This window comes from Sus scrofa, chromosome 14 (genome assembly GCF_054392235.1).
Source record: "Sus scrofa isolate SSC_HxYL_T2T_F1_AM1 chromosome 14, Sscrofa_HxYL_maternal_Yorkshire_Landrace_v2.0, whole genome shotgun sequence".
NCBI classification, from domain to species: domain Eukaryota; kingdom Metazoa; phylum Chordata; class Mammalia; order Artiodactyla; family Suidae; genus Sus; species Sus scrofa.
Genome location: NC_139396.1, coordinates 15,523,629 through 15,544,643, shown reverse-complemented (window position 1 = coordinate 15,544,643; position 21,015 = coordinate 15,523,629). Strand labels below are relative to the sequence as shown.

At 39.1% G+C, this 21,015-nt stretch overlaps 1 protein-coding gene and 1 pseudogene across 1 annotated transcript in view; both read left to right on the top strand.

Moving 5' to 3' along the window:
- Positions 1-21,015, top strand: part of LOC146396342 (uncharacterized) — a 223,962-nt gene that overhangs the window by 182,806 nt on the left and 20,141 nt on the right. The gene's annotated exons all lie outside the window — the stretch shown is intronic.
- LOC146396343 (coiled-coil-helix-coiled-coil-helix domain-containing protein 2 pseudogene) lies at positions 16,930-17,730 on the top strand (annotated as a pseudogene).

Genomic DNA, 21,015 nt, shown 5'->3' with positions numbered 1-21,015 from the left:
GACATGATACTATACCTAGAGAATCCTAAAGACTCTACCAGAAAACTGTTGGAGCTCATCCATGAATTTGGCAAAGTCGCAGCATACAAAATTAATACACAGAAATCAACGGCATTGCTATACACTAATAATGAAAGAGTAGAAAGAGAAATTAGGGAAACAATCCCATTTACCATCACAGCCAAAAGAATAAAATACCTAGGAGTAAACGTACCTAAAGAGACAAAAGTCCTGTACTCTGAAAACTATAAGACACTGATGAAAGAAATCAAAGATGACACAAATAGATGGAAAGTCGTACCATGTTCTTGGATTGGAAGAGTCAATATTATCAAAATGAGGGCATTCCCGACATAGCACAGTGGTTAATGAATCCAACTAGGAACTATGAGGTTGCAGGTTTGCTCCCTGGCCTTGCTCAGTGGGTTAACGATCCGGCGTTGCCGTGAGCTGTGCTGTAGGTTGCAGACGCGGCTCAGATCCCACATTGCTGTGGCTCTGGCGTAGGCCGGTGGCTACAGCTCTGATTCAACCCCTAGCCTGGGAACCTCCATATGCCGTGGGAGTGGCCCACGAAATAGCAACAAAAACAAAAGACAAAAAAAAAATTATCAAAATGACTATACTACCCAAAGCAATCTACAGATTCAATGCAATCCCTATCAAATTACCAAGGACATTTTTCACAGAACTCAAACAAAATATTTTAAAGTTTGTTTGGAAGCACAAAAGACCCAGAATAGCCAAAGATATACTGAAAAAGAAAAATGGAGCTGGAGGAATCAGGCTCCCGGACTTCAGACTCTACTACAAAGCAACAATCATCAAAACCATATGGTACTGGCACAAAGACAGAAATAGATCAGTGGAACAAGGATACAAAGCCCAGAATTCAACCCATGCACCTACAGCCAACTAATCAATGACAAAGGAGGCAAGAATACCCAATGGAGAAAAGACAGCCTGTTCAATAAGTGGTGCTGGGAAAACTGGACAGCCACATGGAAAAGAATGAAATTAGAACACTCCCTAACACCATACACAAAAATAAACTCCCAATGGATTCAAGACCTAGATAGAAGACCAGACACCATAAAACTAGGCCAAAGACTCTCTGACATAAACAAGAGCAACATCTTCTCAGATCCACCTCTTAGAGCAATGACAGTAAAAGCAAAAAGAAACAAATGGGACTAAATGAAATTTAGAATTTTCTACACAGCGAAGGAAACCCTAAACAAAACTTAAAGACAACCCACACAATGGGAGAAAATCTTGGGAAGTGACTCGATTGACAAGGGCTTCCTCTCCAAAATGTATAAACACTTTCTGCAGCTCCATACCAAAACAAACAAACAAACAAACAAACAAACAACCCCATCAAAAAATGGGCAGAAGATCTAAACAGACAGTTCTCCAAAGAAGACATACAGATGGCCATGGTATTTAGTTCCTTTTAACGGCTGAGTAATGTTCCATTGTGTATATGTACCACTTCTTCTTGATCCACTCCTCTATCGATGGACATTTAGGTTGTTTCCGTGTCTTGGCTATTGGAAAGAGTGCTGCGATGAACATTGGTGTACATGTGTCTTTGCGAGTCATGGTTTTCTCTAGATAGATGCCCAGGAGTGGGATTGCTAGACCAAATGGTAATTCTATTTTTAATTTTCTGAGGAATCTCCAACCTGTTTTCCACAGTGGTTGCACCAATTTACAATCCCACCAACAGTGTACTAGGGTTCCTTTTTCTCCACACCCTCTCCAGCACTTATTGTTTGTAGACTTTTTGATGATGGCCATTCTGGCTGGTGTAAGGTGATACCTCATAGAGGTTTTGATTTGCATTTCTCTAGTGATGAGTGATGTTGAACATCTTTTCATCACTGTGCCACAATGGGAACTCTGGGAATTGTGTATTAGTGCATGTGTTTCTTATGGTGGTTTTTCAGGAATTTTGTGGTTTGGGGTGTGTGAGGGTAGGTCTATGACTATTTTATGGGACTGGTGATATGCTGTATATGTGCAGATGAATGGATTGTGTGGGTTGTGTGGTGTGAGGTTATTATGAATTTGTATTTTGGAAGATGACTCGAGTTATTTCATTGTAATTATTTAGGAATGTGGGATTATGTATATATAGGCAACGTGAAGCTTTATGTGCATTTGAGGGTACATGGTGGTATGTTTCCATATATGTAGTGTGCTGGGTAATTGTGGGTATATTTGGGGCTTGTGGTGAGAAACATGTTTGTTGAGTTTCTGTGTGTATTCAAGGAGCATAGCAGATTGGATGAATATTTTCCATGGTATCTATTTGCATTTTTCATTAGGAGGTTATTTTTGTACCTGCAAATTTTTTTGCATTAATGTAGTAATGGAGTTATGTGTACGCAGAAGAGTGGCAGAATTGTATTTGTACTGGAGGTATGTGGTATGGTTCTATGTGAATATTTAGGGGTGTGGAGGTTTGAGATGTGTACTTTGGGACTTTCAAGGGGTTTTATGTGTATTCATATATGATACGTTGGAGAATTGTCCTTGTGTCCAGGTGTATGTACTGGTTTATGTGTATGTGCATGTATGAATTCATGGGGTTTGGGGCTGTTGGAAACGTTCACAGTGGTTTCCCAGGATGCTGGGATTTTCATGTTTGGAAATATTTGGGGCTTGTAGTGGTAATGTTGTATTCTGGAAATGCAAGGATGATGAATAGTGTTTGGGGGTCTGTATATATTTAAAGATTAGGAATATTCATGTGTGTGTGTGTATGTCCATGAGAGAGTAGTGGTCATGAAAGTATAGTAGCTACAGTTAAAGGATGTTGCTTTTCCCCCACTTAGTGCAATGATTATTGGACTTTTAGTTTTCATTCTATTAGTGTGGTGTATTGTATCTATTTATTTGCATATAGTGAACCACCTTGCATCCCAGGGGTAAATCCCGTGTGATCATGGTGTATGATCCTTTTTTTTTTTTTTGCTTTTTATGGCCACACCCATGACATATGGAGATACCCAGGCTAATCAGAGCTAGAGCTGACAGCCACAGCCACAGCAATGCCAGATCCAAGCCATGTCTGTGACCTACACCACAGCTCATGACAATGATGGATCCTTAAACCAATGAGCGAGGCCAGGGATCAAACTTGCAACCTCATGGCTTCTAGTTGGATTTGTTTCCACTGAGCCATGATGGGAACTCCCAGTGTATGTTCCTTTTAATATGCTGTTGAATTTTTTTCTGTTGTTGTTCTGGTCTCTACTTTACCTAATTCTGCTCTGATTTTTGTTAGTACCTTCCCTCTGCTAACTTTGGATGTAGTTTGTTCTTTTTAAAAAATATTATTTTTCAGAGTTCCTATTGTGGCTCAGTGGTAATGAACCTGAGTAGTATCCATGAGGATGCCAGTTCAATCCCTGGCCTTGCTCAGTAGGCTAAGTATCTGGTGTTGCCATGAGCTGTGGTGTAGGTCACAGATGCAGCTCGGATCCTGCATTGCTGTGGCTCTGGTGTATGCTGGCAGCCACAGCTCCAGTTTGACCCCTAGCCTGGGAACTTTCATATGCCACAGATGTGGCCCTAAAAAGACCAAACAAACTCTCCACAAACTGAGTATAGAAGTAATAAAGACAGTATATGAAAAGCCCTCAGCTAACATCCTCAATGGTGAAAGTTTACAGTTCTTCCTCTAAGATTCGAAACAGGACAAGGATGCTCACTCCTATCATTCCTATTTAACATAGTACTAGAAATCCTCGCCAAAGCAATTAAGCATAAAAAAAGAAATAAAAACATCTGCATTAGAAAGGAAGTTAAGATTGTCTCTGTTTGCACATGATATGACCTTGTAGATAGAAAATCCTAAGGTCTCCAACAAGTAAACTTGTTAAAACTAATCAAAATGAAGTTGCAGGATACAAAATCAATATACAGAACTTAGCTTTTTTTCTATATGCAAACAAAGCAAATATCTGAAAAAGATACAAAGAATATAGTCCTCTTTGCAACAACATCAAAAACAGTGAAATACTTTGGAATAAATTTAACCAAGGGGGTGAAATTTCTATGTAATGAAAATTATATGTCATTGATGAAAGAAATGGAAAATGACACAAAAAATGGAAATATATCCCATATTCATGGTTAGAAAGAATAAAATTGTTAAGTTTTTCTATACCACCCAAAGCCATTTATAGATTCAACACCACTCATCTCAAGATTCCAATGACACTTTTCACATAAATTCAAAATTTATCACAAAACTTTAGTAACCAAATCAATATGGTACTGGCATAAAAACACATACTTATACCAGTGGAACAAAATAGCTAAACGCACCCATATGTAGTCAATTAATTTATGATAAATGAGCTAAAAACATACAGTCTCTTCAATAAATGGTGTTGGGTGACCAGATGGCCTTGTGCAAAAAAAGTGAAACTAGACTCCTATCTTACACCATACATAAATTTAACTCAAAATGTATTAAAGACTTGAAGTAAGACCTGAAACCACAATATAGGTGGTAAGCTCCTTGCCATTGGTCTTGGCACACCAAAAGCAAAGGCAACAAAACTAAAAATAAATAAATGGGACTATATCGGACTCAACAGCTTTTGCACAGCCAAAGGAACGACTGACAAGATGAAAAGGCAGCCTACATAATGGGAGAAAATATTTGCAAACCATCTATCTGATGAGTTAATATTCAAAATAAATGGAACTCATACTACTCAATAGCAAAAAATAAGTCATCTGATTTAAAAGATGGATGGAAGCCCTGAATAGACAGTTTTCCAATGCCAATAATCAATAGATACATGAACAGTTCTCAACACCAGTAATTAGGTAGTAGGGGAATAGAAAACGCAAACAAGAGGTCAACTTATACCTATTAGAATGGCAAGAATGTGTAAAAAGGGGAACCTCTGTGCACTTGGTGGGAATGTACATCAGTAAAACAACTATAGAAAACAGTATGGAGTTTCCTTTAAAAACTAAATATAGAACTATCACAATAATCCAGCAAACCCACTTCAGGGTATTTATCAGAAGAAAAAAAAAAAAACACTAATTCGGAAAGAGATGTGTACCCTTGTGTTCCCTGCAGCATTATTTACCATAGCGAAAATATAGATACAACCAAAGTGTCCATCAACAGATGACCGGATAGAGAAGATGTGATATATATAAACAATGGACTATTAGCCACAAAAAGGAAATCTTGACATTTGTGACAACATAGATGGACCTGGAGAGTATTATGTTAAGTGAAATAAGCCAGACAGAGGAAGACATACTGTGCAGTTACACTACCTGAAAAATAAATGAACAGACATAAACAGAGTTATAGATACAGAGTCCAAATAGGTGGTTACCAGAGGGGAGTGTGGAGGGGATGAGTGCAATAGGTGAATGAAACTAAGATGTACCCACTTTCAGTTACGAAATACGTGAGTCATGGTGTTGAAATATACAGCATGGGAAATATTGTTACTATATTGTATTATCTTTGTATGGTGACAGATGGTAGCTAGTTTATCATGGTAATCATTTCTAATGTATAGAAATATTGAATCACGACATTATGCACCTGGAACTAACAGAGTGTTGTAGGACAATTATACTCCAATTAAAAATTTTTAATTAAAGAAATAAGTAACAAATGTTGGTGATGATGTGGAGAAAGGGAACACATGTGCACTGTTGGTAGGAATGTAAATTCATAAGACCACTATAGAAAACAGTATATAGGTTCCTCAAAAAACTAAAAATAGAACTACCATATGATCCAGCAATCCCACTTCAGGATATTTACCTGAAATAAATGAAGTCATTGCTTCAAAGAGACATCTGCACCCCCATGTTCATTGCAGCATTATTCACAATTGCCAGAACATGGAAACAAGTGTCCATCAACAATGGATGAAGAAAATGTGATACATGTATATATATATATATATGTCTAATCTTAAAGGCATTATGCTAAGTGTGAAATACATATACCATGTAATGTCACTTATATGTGGAGTCTAAAAACAAGACAAAACAACACATACACACACAAACTGAGTTCATAGATACAGAGAACATATTGGTGGTTGGCAGAGGCAAGGGGCTGGGGTGGAGAAATTTGTACAATGTATCAAACAGTATAAACTTCAAGTTATTAAATAAGTTATGAGTATGGAATAAGCCTAGTGACTACAGTTACTAATACTGTTTGCATATTTGAAAATTGATAAGAGAGTAGATCTTGCCCTTATTAGAGTTCCTGTCATGGTGCTGTGGAAACGAATCCAACCAGGATCCATGAAGTTGCAGGTTTGATCCCTAGCCTCACTCAGTGGGTTAAGGAGCCATGAGCTCACAGATGTGGTTCAGATCTGGCTGTCCTGTGTCTGTGGAATAAGCCAGCAGCTGTAGCTCCAATTAGACCCCTAGCCTGGGAACCTCCATATGCTGGGGGTGTGGCCCTAAAAAGAAAAAGAAGTCCTTAAAAATATTGTAGCTATGTATGGGGATGGATATTAACTAGACTTATTGTGGTTATCATTTCACAATATATACAAATGTAGAATCATATTTTAATCTGAAAATAATATAAGGTTATAGGTCAATTATACCTCAATTTAAAAAGGAAAGTTAGGAGTTCCCATTGTGAATCAGTGGTAACAAACCTGACTAGTATCCATGAGTATGTGGGTTGGATCCCTGACCTCGCTCAGTGGATTAAAGGATCTGGCATTGCTGTCAGCTGTGGTATATGTCACAGATGCAGCTCAGATCCCATGTTGCTGTGGCTGTGATATAGATTGGCAGCTGCAGCTCTGAGTCAACCCCTAGCCTGGGAACCTCCATATGCCATGGGTGCGGCCCTAAAAAATAAATAAACAAACAAACAAATAAATAAATAAAAAGAAAGATAATAAAATTCTCCTGGTAGGGGGGAAAAATGTGCTTTCCTGCTGTTAGGAATATTCTACATCGTTCAGCTATTCTGCTCCTGACTAAAGAGGTCTGGAAAAAATTATATGTGTGTTTGCTCATAATGAAGTTAAAAGGAAAAAAAAATATAGGCGTTCCCATTGTGGCACAGTGGAATTGAACCCGACTTATATTCATGAGGATGCAGCATACAGTTAGATCTGCTTAGATATGTACGTATTGCTGTGGCTAAGGCTATATACACATTTGGTTTGGTGGGCAGCTGTATATTCCCTCTTGGGACATGCTGGAGGCCACCAGTAAATTTCCTCCCAGGTTAACTTTGCTACCTGAATTTTCATTGTTGTTTCTATATTCTTTAAGGTGGGCTATGAAGGTCTTTAAAACATTGAGATACAGTTTACATATAATAGTGTATTCATTTTGATATATGCATATATTGCAAAATGATAACCACGGTAAGTTTAGTTAACATCCATCAGCACACATAGCTATATTTTTTTTCTCTTTTCTTTTTTAGAGCTGCACCTGTGGCATATGGAAGTTCCCAGGCTAGGAGTTGAATCAGAGCTATAGTTGACAGCCTACACCACAGCCACAGCAATACCAGACCTGAGCTGCATCTGCAACCTATGCCACAGATTGTGGCAATGCCAGATCCTCAACCCACTGAGCAAAGCCAGAGATTGAACCCGCATCCTCACGGACACTATGTCGGGTTCTTAACCCACTGAGCCATGACGGAAACTCCCAATTTTTTTCTTATGATGAGAACTTCTAAGACCTACCCTTTTTACCACTTTCAATTATACAATAGAATATTGTTAAGTCAACAGGATGTAAATTACGTTCCTAGGGCTTATGCATTTTTATAACTTTCCAGTTTGTACTTTTTGACCGTGTTCACCCACTTCCTCCACCGTCCACCTCAGGCAACCACCAATCTGTCTTCTGTCATCTATGAGGGTTTTTTTGGGGGGGGTTGCTTTGGGTTTTTTTCCTGTTTGTTTTTCACTGCACATATAAGTGAGATTATATAGTATTTGTCTTTATCTGATTTGCCTCACTTACCATAATGCCCTTGAGGTCCATCTATGTTGTTGCAAATGGCAGAATTTCCTTCTATTTTTTGGCCAAATAATATACCATTACATACACACACACACACACACACACACACATAACATTCTACATATAGATATATATACACATACATGATATATATATCATGTTATATATATATATATATATATATATTAACCAAATATATATCTCCTAGGTTGTAGGTCGCAGATGTGGTTGGAATCTGGCACTGCTGTGGCTATGGTGTAGGCCAGTGACTACAGCTCTGATTTGACACCTAGCCTGGTGCAGTCCCCAAAACACAAACACACACTTAATGTGTGTACATGTGTGTGTGTGTGTGTGTGTAACTTTGGTTGTTTTCATGTCTTGGCTACTGTGAATAATGCTGCAGTGAACACAGGGGTGCCGCTATCTCTTTGAGATAGTGGTTTCATTTCCTTCAGATAAACACCCTGAAATGGGATTGCTGGATCATATGGTAGCTTTTTTTGGTTATTGTAACTGAAAGAATTTAATAATATTTATAGTTGTACAATGATCATCACAACCCAATTTTACAGCATTTCCATCCCAAACCCCAGCGCATCCCTCCCCTCCCTCAACCTGTCTCCTTTAGAAGCCATAAGTTTTTCAAAGTCGGTGAGTCAGTATCTGTTCTGCTAAGAAGTTCATTGTATGCTTTTTATAGATTCCACATAGAAGTAATAGCATATGATATTGGTATCCCACTGTCTGACTAACTTCAGTTAGCATGATAATTTCTAGGTCCATCCATGTTGCTGAAAATGCCATTATTGTATTCCTTTTTATGGCTGAGTAATAGTCCATCGTATGTATGTAGCACATCTTTATCCACTCCTCTGTCGATGGACATTTTGGTTACTTCCATGTCTTAGCTTTTGTATATAGTGTGCTGCAATGAACATTGGAGTACATATGTCTTTTGTGTGTGTGTTTTTTAGGACCACACCAGAGGCATATGGTGGTTATCAGGCTAGGGGTCCAATCAGAGCTAAAGCCGCTGGCCTACACCACAGCCACAGCAATGCCAGGTTCAAGCCACGTCTGCAACCTACACCACAGCTCATGGCAACACTGGATCCTTAAGCCACTGAGCAAGGCCAGGGATTGAACCTGCATCCTCATGGATGCTAGTCAGATTCATTTCTGCTGAGCTATGAAGGGAACTCCACATGTATCTTTCTGAGTCATGGTTTTCTCTGGATAGATGCCCAGGAGTGGGATTGCTGGATCAAATGGTAGTTCTATTTTTAGTTTTTTGAGGAATCTCCATAATGTTTTCCAGAGTGGTTGCACCAATTTACATTCCCACCAACAATCTAATAGGGTTCCTTCTCTCCACACCCTCTCCAGCATGTATTGTTTGTAGACTTTTTGATGATGGCCATTCTGGCTGGTGTGAGGTGGTACCTCTTAGTCATTTTGACTTGCATTTCTCAAAGAATTAGTGATGTTGAACATCTTTTCATGTGTGTTGTTGGCCATCTGTATGTCTTCTTTGGAGAATTGTCTGTTTAGACCTTCTGCCCATTTTCTGGTGTGCTTGTTCATATGGTAGTGCTATTTTTAATTGTTCAAAGAACTCTACTTTTTTTCCCATGGGGTCTGTACCAATTTACATTCCCATCAGCAGTGCAGAAGTTTTCCTTTTACTCCACATCCTCACCAACATTTTTTATTTCTTGTCTTCTTGATAACAGTCATTCTAACAGGTGCGAGGTGCTATCCCTTTGTGGTTTTTATTTGCATTTCCCTGATGATTAATCATGTTGAGCACTTTTTCCTCTGTTGACCAGTTGTATGAATTCTTTGGAAAACTGTCTATTCAGGTCCTCTGCCCATTTTAAAATCAGAGGGTTTTTTGTTTCTTTGGTTTTGTTTGTTTGTTTGTTTTTCTTTATTGGCTTTTTTAGGGCCACACCCATTGCATATGGAGGTTCCCAGCCTAAGAGTTGAATCAGTGCTGTAAATTGCCGGCCTACACCACAGCCACAGCTACGCCAGATCTGAGCCTCCTCTGTGACCTACACCACAGGTCATGGCAATGCCACATCCTTAACCCACTGATCCAGGCCAGGGATTGAACCCACATCCTCATGGGTACTAGTCAGGTTCTTTAACCACTGAGCACAATGGGAACGCCTAGTTTGTTTTTTTTCTTGTTTCACATTACTTCATAGTGTTGCATGAATTATTTATGTATTCGGAATATTAATCCCTTTTCTGATGTGATTTGCAAATATTCTCCCATTCATTAGGTTGCCTTTTCATTTTGTTGATGGTTTCCTCTGCTGTGCAAAATCTTATAAGTTTGTTTTGATGTGTTTTAACTGGCATCAGCCCCATCCTCCACTCTCCAGATCCATGGTAGCTTTGAAAACTAACAGCTCCCAACCACAGTGAAAACTAGCAGGCTGCCAGCTCCAGGAGGGGGCAGAACGAGGGTTAGAGTTTTTCCTAAGCTCCATTACCAGAGAATTACCATTATTTGATCTGACTGATGATTCCTTGGAACCCCTACTTTAAGGCTATGTATTTGACCTTAGCGAGAGTTCAACCACTGTCAAAAGGCTTCTTTGAGAGCACTTGTCTCAAAAATTACAGGCAATTGTTTAAATTTACAGCTGCCTGAGGCAGGGAATACTAGTGGGGACAGACAATAGACCAGCCAAATAATATAAAAGAAAAAACTGGGGGATAAAATATTCACAGGGGCTTTGAAAAGTTCTTAGGAAGCTAAAAGTCCACCAATGCCTAAAAATGAAAAAAGGAAAATAAAAACCTCTCCCGGTTTTCTCACATTGATTCTGTGTTTAGGCACTCCTTTATTGCCTAGCCAGGCAAGTTACAACTCTGCCTTCACCTTCACTTCCTGTTTGTGCTGACCTTAGAGATCAGCCAGAAAGGAAGGCTCAGACACTTCTCAGGTCTTCTCTGAGCATGTGTCATGCCTAGGTTATACACACTTCTATACACATAAATGTACCACCATACACAAGTCCATTTGAATGCCCTAATTTCTCAGAGAAACTTTCCCTAAGCTTTTGGCAGGTTTATTATTATCTCTCAACCATATCTTTTGCCCTAAGCTACAGCAGTTTGTTCATTTGTTGTACAATTTTTTGAGGAATGCTACCTGTGTAGGCAATTTTCTGGCCTGAGCAAATTCCAAATTATGTTAAACAGACAAGCACCTTCTATCAATCTTTCAGGTGATACCTAAGACAGGTCAAACAGACAAACATGAGTCACCGTAAATAAGGTCTTCTCTACTCCCTTTAGCCAGGGACAAGGGTTGAAGGCTGCTTTCTTCAAGACTGCTACCAAGGGTGGGGAATTGTGCAGGTCAAGGACAAGTAACAATGTTGCAATGCATTCCTACCATTTTAAAGTTGGCTTTTTTTGATTCATTTTTCTCTTTGTTGCTATAAACCTCCGTTTTCAACAATTCTGACTATGGTGACTCTTACATTTTTTGCTTGATTTTTTTCAGTGTTTCTATGGAGGGATAGGCCCCTGGAACTATCTAATCTGACATTTTTTTACTGATGTCACCCCTTTAGTAAGGCAGGTCTATAACGAATGAATTATTTGTTTTTGTTTAGCTCAAAATAAGTTCATTTCCCCTTTGTCTTTGAAGGATAGTTTTATTGGATATAGAATACTTCATTTGACTTTTATTTTTCTCTCAGAACTTTGAATATATCCTCCTACTGAAACAGGAGGGGAGGGGAAGGCATGACCATTACAAGAATGACAGCCATTGAGTAGAACAGTGGTTAGAACATTGACAAAAAGTGGTGAGAGCCTATTAGGCCTAAGATGGTAGAAGATTCAACTTCCAGTAGATCTTGAAACTCATTACATGCTCATTGTAACACATTAGCATGCTGAATGACATACTTACAGGTGCCATGGCAGTTCCAAGGCTGACCATTAGAGGCCAAAAAACTGGGCAGTGGCCCAATTCCTGGAAATGCCTACCCCTTCCCCAAAATAGTTGGAATAATCCTCCCACTTGTTAGCCCATAAAATTATCCAGACCATAAAAACTAACAACCCCACATGTCAAGCCAGCTCTCCCTTTCTGAGAAAGTCCTCATTCTGTCTATGCAATATGTATCTTTCTAAATAAGTTCACTTCCTCTTTACTATGGCTTGCTCTTTTCTCTCCTGCACAAAGCCACGAGCCCTCACTTGGAAGCCTTTCCCAGAAATTTACCCAAGACCCAAGACATGACCATCCATTAACATGACATTTTCTTGCAACACTACTGCCTCCATGGTTTCTGATGAGAAATCAGCTCTTAATATTATTTAGACAAAAAGATGGATCTTCATCAAAATTAAAAACTTTTGTGCAGCAAATGGCATAATCAAGAAAGTAAAAAGATAACCTACAGAATAGAAGAAAATATTTGCAAACCACATCCCTGGTAAGTGTTTGATATAGAGAATGTAGAAATAACTTGTATAATTCAACAACCAAAAGCAACTCTTATTTAAAAAATTGGCGAACGACTTGAATACACATTTCCCTAACATGATTACTGTTCAACACCTGTAGTCATGAGGAAGATGAAATGTGGTGAGTTTTTCTATTGGAGGAGAATGCAAACTGGTGATCTGAACTGTTAACATTACATCACTTGCAATTTTCTGAAACCTTATCTTTTCAGCTGAGTTCCTTAAATTAATGTCAGGGTTTCAGAAATGTAGCATCTACCAACCCTCGTGATTATTTCAAGTATGAAAGTAGAATTAAATAAATTATATTATATACTAGAATGTCAAAGCTCTGTGTTTATGGGGACATCTGATTTCTTAAAGATTGACTTGAAGAAATATATCTATGAGCATTCTTTTAAGCTGTTAATGTGCAAAGATCGTTTGGTAGCACATCATCATCCCTAAAACAACCTGACGCTTCATAACAAACACCATCATTTTATTTTTATTTTTTAATTTATTTATTATTACTTTTTTTTCTTTTTAGGACCCAACCTGTGGCAAATGGAAGTTTCCAGGCTAGGGGTCAAATCAGAGCTGCAGCAGCCAGCCTACACCACAGCTACAGCAATGCCACATCAGAGCCACACCTGTAACCTATGCCACAGCTTGAGGTAATGCTGGATCCTTAACCCACTGAGTGAGGCCAGGGACTCATGGACACTATGTTGGGTTCTTAACACATGGAGGCACAAGAGGAACTCCCACTTTTACTTTAAAATGAAGTAAAATACTAATAATGGCTTGGAGTTCTTTGATATAAAACAAGAGAATCAACACAAACTTAGGCCACTGCTGAAAGTTGAAACCCATGGGTGCACACACTTGTATATCAATATAAAATATTTTTCATAATAGAAGAAATTTTTCATAATAGAAGATAAGTTGGTGAAAATACATCTGCTGGAGGAACATCGATATTGACTATTTCCACAGAATTCTTATCAAAGCAAGGCTTCTTTGACACAGAGATAACTTTTTGTTCTGGGAGAAAAGAATATCACAAAGATTACAAACATATATGATATTCCATGAATTATTAGTAGTTTCATGACTAAATAAGTATACATAATACATTTCAGGAAGATATCATTAATAATAACAGATAATCAGCATCTAGTATGGTATTCATCATAAGATACAGTTCCTTGCAAAAACTCTGTTGAAGTTTATTAGCCATTATAGTCAATCAGCCACAATGTGCGAACTTTGGCATTTATGAAAATATCCACAGGGTACCTATGTCTTCAGTCATTAAAATTCAGGTTATGTCCTAAGTGGGGGTGACTGCCAGCATGTCCTGAGAGCAGAACCTCATCCCATGGAGCTCATGTGAGGCTTATCATCTTGGCTTCCATAAACCCAGTGCACCTGCATCAGCCCTGAAATGCTGCCACCTTCCCTGGCACTCTCAGGTCAAGAAGAATAAAAACCTTGAGCTCAAATGGACTTCAGAGCTCATCTGACTCACCACCTCATTCAGGAAACTAAATTGAAGGAGGCCATGATATTTTAGCAAGTAGAAATTCATCTCTTCCAATTTCCCCATGAGGCCAGCCATTGTAATTTTAAAAGGTGACAAATGTACTAATTTATTCATGGTATCATGTTACCTCAAAAGGAACCTGTCCTGGAGTTCCTGTCATGGCTCAGTAGTTAGTGAACCCGACTAGCATCCGTGAGGATGTGGGTTTCGATCCCTCACCTCACTCAGTGGGCTAAAGGATCCAGCATTGCCATGAGAGTGGTGTAGGTTGCAGACACAGCTCAAATCCTGCATTGCTGTGGCTCTGGCATAGGCCGGTGGCTACAGTTCCAGTTGGACCCCTAGCCTGGGAACTTCCATATGCTGTGGGTGTGGCCCTAAGAGACAAAAGGGCCAAAAAAAGGAATCTGTCCTTCTGTTTCTTCTGCAGCAGTAGACTCTCACTCTTCCACCTCTGTCCTGAAGTTCGCATCTGTGAAACCATTCAGAGAAGAATTTCTAAAGTTGAGAACATGTTAGCAAAAGAAAATAAAAACATAAAAAAGAGGATATTATAGTAATTCACTTCTCACTGTAGTAGTACTTCCAAACTGGAAATCAATTCTAAGAATATTAATAGGAGAATCATTAAACTACTACAAGTCAGTCATTTACTGGGCATTTCAATGAAGTGACATTTCTAGGACTTGGAGATGCAGTAATAAACTGTGGAGCTACATCACTCATCTCATGACCATTATAAGTAACATCAATTTAAGTGCAGCTTTACTGGTGTGAAATGTAGAAAAGTTGGCATTTAAAAAGCACAATGGGATTGGTGGCATCTCTGCAGGGCCAGGACAAAGGTTTGATCCCTGACCCGGCACAGTGGGTTAAAGATCCAATGTTGCCATACCAGTAGCACAGGTCACAACTGTGGCTTGGATCTGATCCCTGGCCCAGAAACTCCATACGCCTTCAGGGCAGCCAAAAAAGAAATGAAACATGAAAAAATGAAAAGAAAGTATGTAGGAGTTCCTGCTGTGACAAGGTGGGTTTAGAATCTAACTAATCGAAGCAAAGGCACCAGTTTGATTCCTGGCCTGGTGCAGTGGGTTAAAGGATCTGGCTTGCTGCAAGGCATGGGGTTGCAGCTGTGGCTGGAATTCAGTCCCTGGCCTGGGAACTTCCATATGCCTTCGATGCAGCCATTTTAAAAAAATTGTGTAACTTTGCACCAGCAGCATCTGTTTCCATGCTCTGTTTCCAAATGCAAGGTTTAAATCTTGCTGCTGGAGTAGAAGGAATGAACGCCTTTATTATGATCTCTTATTCTTGTGGGAGAAGGCAGGTCTCTGCTTGACGTTTTTTCCTCCACTCATCGTAGGATCAAAACTTAAGTTTCCCTGTAGTTGTGGCTGTCAATGCTGGAGAGAGTCATTTCAATAAAACATAACCTTATTTTATCCCATGTTGATAAAATAACAGTAGTCCTGTGTAGAGATTGCCAGAATCCATTCTACAAGAATTCTGCTTCTTCTGGTCTACTCATGATTTCTTCCCCTGCTCAAACTACTAAAGAAATTCCTATGAAATTACCCCCAGCACCAACAGAAGGAAAACTGGAAAATTCACAAATATGCACACAGTAACATGCTCTTAAACAACCAGTGGGCTAAAGTAAAGATCACAAGACAAATTAGAAGACACAAATGAAAGAAATGTAAACATGCTGTACCAAAATTTTTGTGATGCAGTGAAATATGCTCAGAAGGAAATTTGTAGCTTTAAATGCCTATGTTCCTACATTAAAAAATGTCTCCAATTAGCCACTTAAATTGGCACCTTAAAGCACTTGGAAAAACTCAAAACTAGCAGAAGGAAGGTAATAATGAAGATTAGAGTGGAGATAAAGAACAGAGAAACAAGAGGGTAAATAAATGAACCAAAGATATTTTCAAAGAGCAACAAAATTGAAAAATCTTTGAGAAAAGACTCCGATTAAAATAAGAAACAAAAGTGAGGAAATTACTACAGACCTTAATACCAAAGATAGCATTGAACTGTACTCTTAAAAATGGTTAAAATAATGAGGAATTCCCATCATGACTCAGTGGAAACGAATCTGACTAGAATCCATGAGGACACAGGTTTGATCCCTGGCCTCACTGAGTGGGTTAAGGATCCAGCATTGCCATGAGCTGTGGTGTTGTAGACATGGCTCAAATCCTGAATTGCTATGGCTGTGGTGCAGGCTGGTAGCCATAACTATACTTCGACCCCTAACTTGGGAACCTCCATGTTCCACAGGTGAGTCCCTAAAACGACTTAAAAAAGAAAAAAGAGAGAGTTAAAATGATGAATTTCATGTTATGTAAATGTACCTCAATGAAAAAGCTTACATTTGTGTGGATTCACACCTACAATCTGTCCTGTTCCTTTGATCTATGTGTTTGTGTGTGGTTAACCTCTTACTATTACCATACTGTCTTGATAACTGTGATTTTATAGTAAGTCTTAAAATCAGATTTTCTTCTTTTCAAAATTATTTTGGCTGTTCAAGTTCCTCTCACTTTCTATATAGCATTTAAAATTAAGTTGTCAATATATACAATGAGTGATCCTGGGATTTTGACTGGAGTTGTGTTAAATCTATAGATCACTTTTTTTAAAATTAGCATCTTAACCATATTTAATTTTTCACTCCATGATCATAATATATCTCTCCATTTATTTAGATTTTTAGATGTCTTTTGATCTTCTTCATTCGCTTTTTTTTTTATTTTTAAGCATATAGCTCCTGCACACATTTTCAGGTTTATATCAAAGTATTTTCTTTTTCTTAAATAAAAGGTATTTTAAAAACAGATTTATGAGAAGCCGCCAGGGTCTTCTCTGAGTTTCTCTGTCTTCTAGGTTCGCGTTCGTTGCGCAGCTACGATGCCTCGTGGAAGCCGAAGCCGCAGTTTCCACATGGCCCCTCCGGCTAGCCGGGCACCTCAGATGAGAGCTGCACCCAGGCCAGCGCTGGCAGCTCAGCCACCAGCAGCAGCTCCACCATCTGCTGTTGGCTCCCCTGCTGCTGCACCTCAGCAGCCAGGTCTCATGGCCCAGATGGCAACCACTGTAGCCGGCGTGGTTGTGGGTTCTGCCATCGGCCACACGATAGGTCATGTGATCACTGCGGGCTTCGGTGAAGGAAGTAGTGCTGAGCCCTCAAGGCCTGACATCACTTACCAGGAGCCTCAGGGAGCCCAGCCAGCACAGCAGCAGCAGATTGGCCCATGCTTCTATGAGGTGAAACAGTTTTTGGAGTGTGCCCAGAACCAGGGTGACCTTAAGCTTTGTGAGGGTTTCAGCGAGGTGTTGAAACAATGCAGACTGGCAAATGGATTATCTTAAGCAAGAAGCTCCATTGAAGACATGAAAAATAACCCCCCATGACCTGGTTGATTTAGCATAAAAATGTGATTGATCATGAAGATATAAAGTGTGAAATCAAGATTAAACCTCTCCTCTATCACTAATAGCTTTCGTGCTTCAGAATTGCAGTGGAGGAGGGTATTCTTCTGATGTGGAAGTTCATTGAGTATTGAGTTTGGGGCTGGGCAGATGTTTATGTGGCCTCTGAAACATGCTTTTCTGATGTTATTGTTTGTGAATTAATTAGAATAAAGAGATTTTCTTTCAAAAAAAACAAAAAAAAACCAGATTTATACATTAATATTGTATAAATTGCATTTTAATTTTTGTATGTTGACCTTTTATTTTTCTTTTTCATTTCTGGCCACCCTGCAGCATATGAAGTTCCTGGGCCAAGGATCTGATCCAAGCCAGAGTTGTGACCTAAGTCACAGCAGCAGCAATTCCAGATCCTTCACCCACTGTGCTAAACGGGAGATGGAACCTCAACCCAGTTCTCCCAAGATGCTGCCGATCCCTGTTGTGCCACACCAGGAACTCCATATGTGGACCTTTTATTAGGCAACTATGCTAAATTCACTTGTTAAGTCTAGGATCCTTTAAAAATAGACTCTAGAGACTTCTACTTTAATGATCATGTCATCCGTTCCAATCTATATGGTTTTTTCTCCCCTTGCTTTATCGTACTGGCTAGTCAGCTTATGATGTTAAAAATAATGTATCTTTGCTTTGTTCTTGATCCTGGGGTAAAATATGAAACCTTTCATACTAATCCTGATGTTAATTATAGATTTTTTTGTAGGTACCATTTATTAAGGAAGTTTCTTTCTATTCCTAATATACTAGAGGGATTTTTTGGGGGGTAGCACCCTGCAGCTTATGGAATTCCCGGGCCAGGGATCAGATCTGAGCCAAAGTTGCGACCTACACCAGAGCTGTGGCAATGCCAGATTCTTTAACCCACTGTGCCGGACAAGGATCAAACCTGCATCCTGGCACTGCAGAGATGCTGCCAATCCCATTGTGCCAGAGGGAACGCCTACCAGAGTTTTATGATGAATGGATTTGGAGTTTTTCAATTGATTTCAATTTTCTTTTTTATATCAATTAATTTTGAATTTTTTTGTCCAGGGATCAGGATACTATAACTCACAGGCCAAATCCTGCTCATCAACTGTTTCTGTAGAGGCCATAAGCTAAACAAATTTAAAAAAATGTTTTTACAAATTTTTAAAGGATTGTAAAAAGAAGAAGAATATAATACACTACAAAAACTGTATGACACCCAGTGGGCCCTAATTAAACTCAAAAGCTTCTGCACAGCAAAGGAAATCATTTAAAAAAAAAGACAACCTACAGAATGGGAGAAAATTTTTGCAAAGGACTCAACTGACAAAGGTTTAATCTCTAAAATATACAAACAACTCATACAATTCAATAGCAAAAAAACAAACAACCCAATTGAAAAATGGGCAGAAGGCCTAAAAAGACATTTCTCCAAAGAAGGCATATAGATGGCCAGCAGGCACAAGAAAAAATGCTCAGCATCACTAATTATTAGAGAAATGCAAATCAAAACTACAATGAGATACCACCTCCCGCCAGTTAGAGTGGCCATCATTAACAAGTCAACAAAAAACTGCTGGAGAGGATGTGGAGGAAAGGGAACCCTCCTACACTGTTGATGAGAATGTAAATAGGTAAAACCAGTATAAAAAACAATAAGGTAATATCTCAGAAAACTAAATATGGAACTACCATATGACCTACTCCTGAGCATATATCCAGACAAAAAAAAAATTCATTGAAAAAGATACATGCACCTGTATGCTCATGGCAGCACTATTCACAATAGCCAAGACATGGAAACAATCTAATTGCCCATCTGAATAGGTGTTTAGGAAGATGTGGTGCATATATACAATGGAATACTACTCAGCCATAAAAAGGACCAAATAATGCCATTTGCAACAACATGTATGTACCTAGAGACTCTTCTACTGAGTGAAGTAAGTCAGAAAGAGAAAGACAGACCCCATATGATATAACTTACATGTGGAGTCTAAAATATGGCACCAATTATCTATCTACAAAACAGAAAAGATCATGGACATGTAGGACAGAAGAGTGTATGTAGTGGGGCTGGGGAGGGACTGGGATGAATTGGGAATCTCAGGTTAGTAGATGAAAACTCTTGCATTTGGAATGGATAAGCAAGGAGATCCTGCTGTATAGCACAGAGAACTATATATCTAATCACTTGTGATGGAACATGATGGAGGATAATGTGAGAAAAAGAAGGTATATATATATGTGTGTGTGTGTGTGTGTGTGAGACTAGGTTACTTTGCTGTACAGCAGAAATTGACAGAACATTGTAAATCAATCATTTTTTTAAAAAAAGGTGTAAGTTCTATCCCTAGATTCTTATGTTTTTAAATACAAGGATATATATGGCTATCTAGTTGTTCTAGCACTATTTGTTGAAGAGACCATCTTTTCTCCATTGTGTTGCCTCAAGATCAGTTCACTATACTTACGTGAGTCTCTCTCTGGGTTCTTTATTCTGTTTCAATGATCTGTTTGACCGTTCTTTCACCAGTACCACATGGTCTTGATTACTATAGCTTTATCATAAGTCTTGAAGTCAGGCAGTGTCAGTCCTCCAACTTTACTCTCCTCCTTCAATACTGTCTATACTGGGTCTTTCGCCATTCTGGATAAATTTTAGAATCACTTAGTTAATATCCACAAAATAAGGCCAGCATTTTCAAAGAGACTGCACTGAATCTATAAATCAAGTTTCAAAGGGCCAACATCTTGCCAATATTGAGTTTCCCATGCATGGACATGAAATATCTCTACATTTACCTAGTTCTTTATTTTTTTATCAGAGTTTTATAGTTTTTCTTGTATCGATCTTGAATGAATTTTGTTAGATTTATACCTAAGTATTTGATTTCTTGAGGCTAATGTAAATGGCAATGTGTTTTAAATTTCAAATTCTACTTGTTTATTGCTACTACAAAGAAAGTGTTAGTTTTAGCACATTAAACTTGTATCCTGTGATCTTGCTATAAGAACTTATTAGGCAGGGACGTGGGCTCCAAAGCTCAGAGCCTCGACACAGGCAGGTGGGCGGGCGCCACGCTCACCACCCCCATGGACGTGATGGGCCTCTGGTGGTCCTGAAAGGTCACCAGCTGCAGGCCATGGATGGTGAAGAGCACCAGCTCCGACCCGGACACCAGCAGGATCACCTGAGAGCCGTGGCCCTTCATGATGTGAGGAGGCATCATGGTCTCTGGCAGGAGGAAACTTGTGATCTGTTCTCCTTTTTGAAATAAAGACACACAGACTGTCATTTCTTAGTTGCAGCTGTGGGTCTAGAACAGACATGCCTCACCTAAGATGGTGGAAAAAGCAATGGCTTTGTGGTCACAGCTGTGTTCAGTCCTGACCCATGCATTTGTTCCCCTAAGTCCCCCGGGCACCGGCTCTGAGATACTGACTGCGATGCCTCACAGGGGCTGGGAAGGCCCAAGATGACATGACAGTGG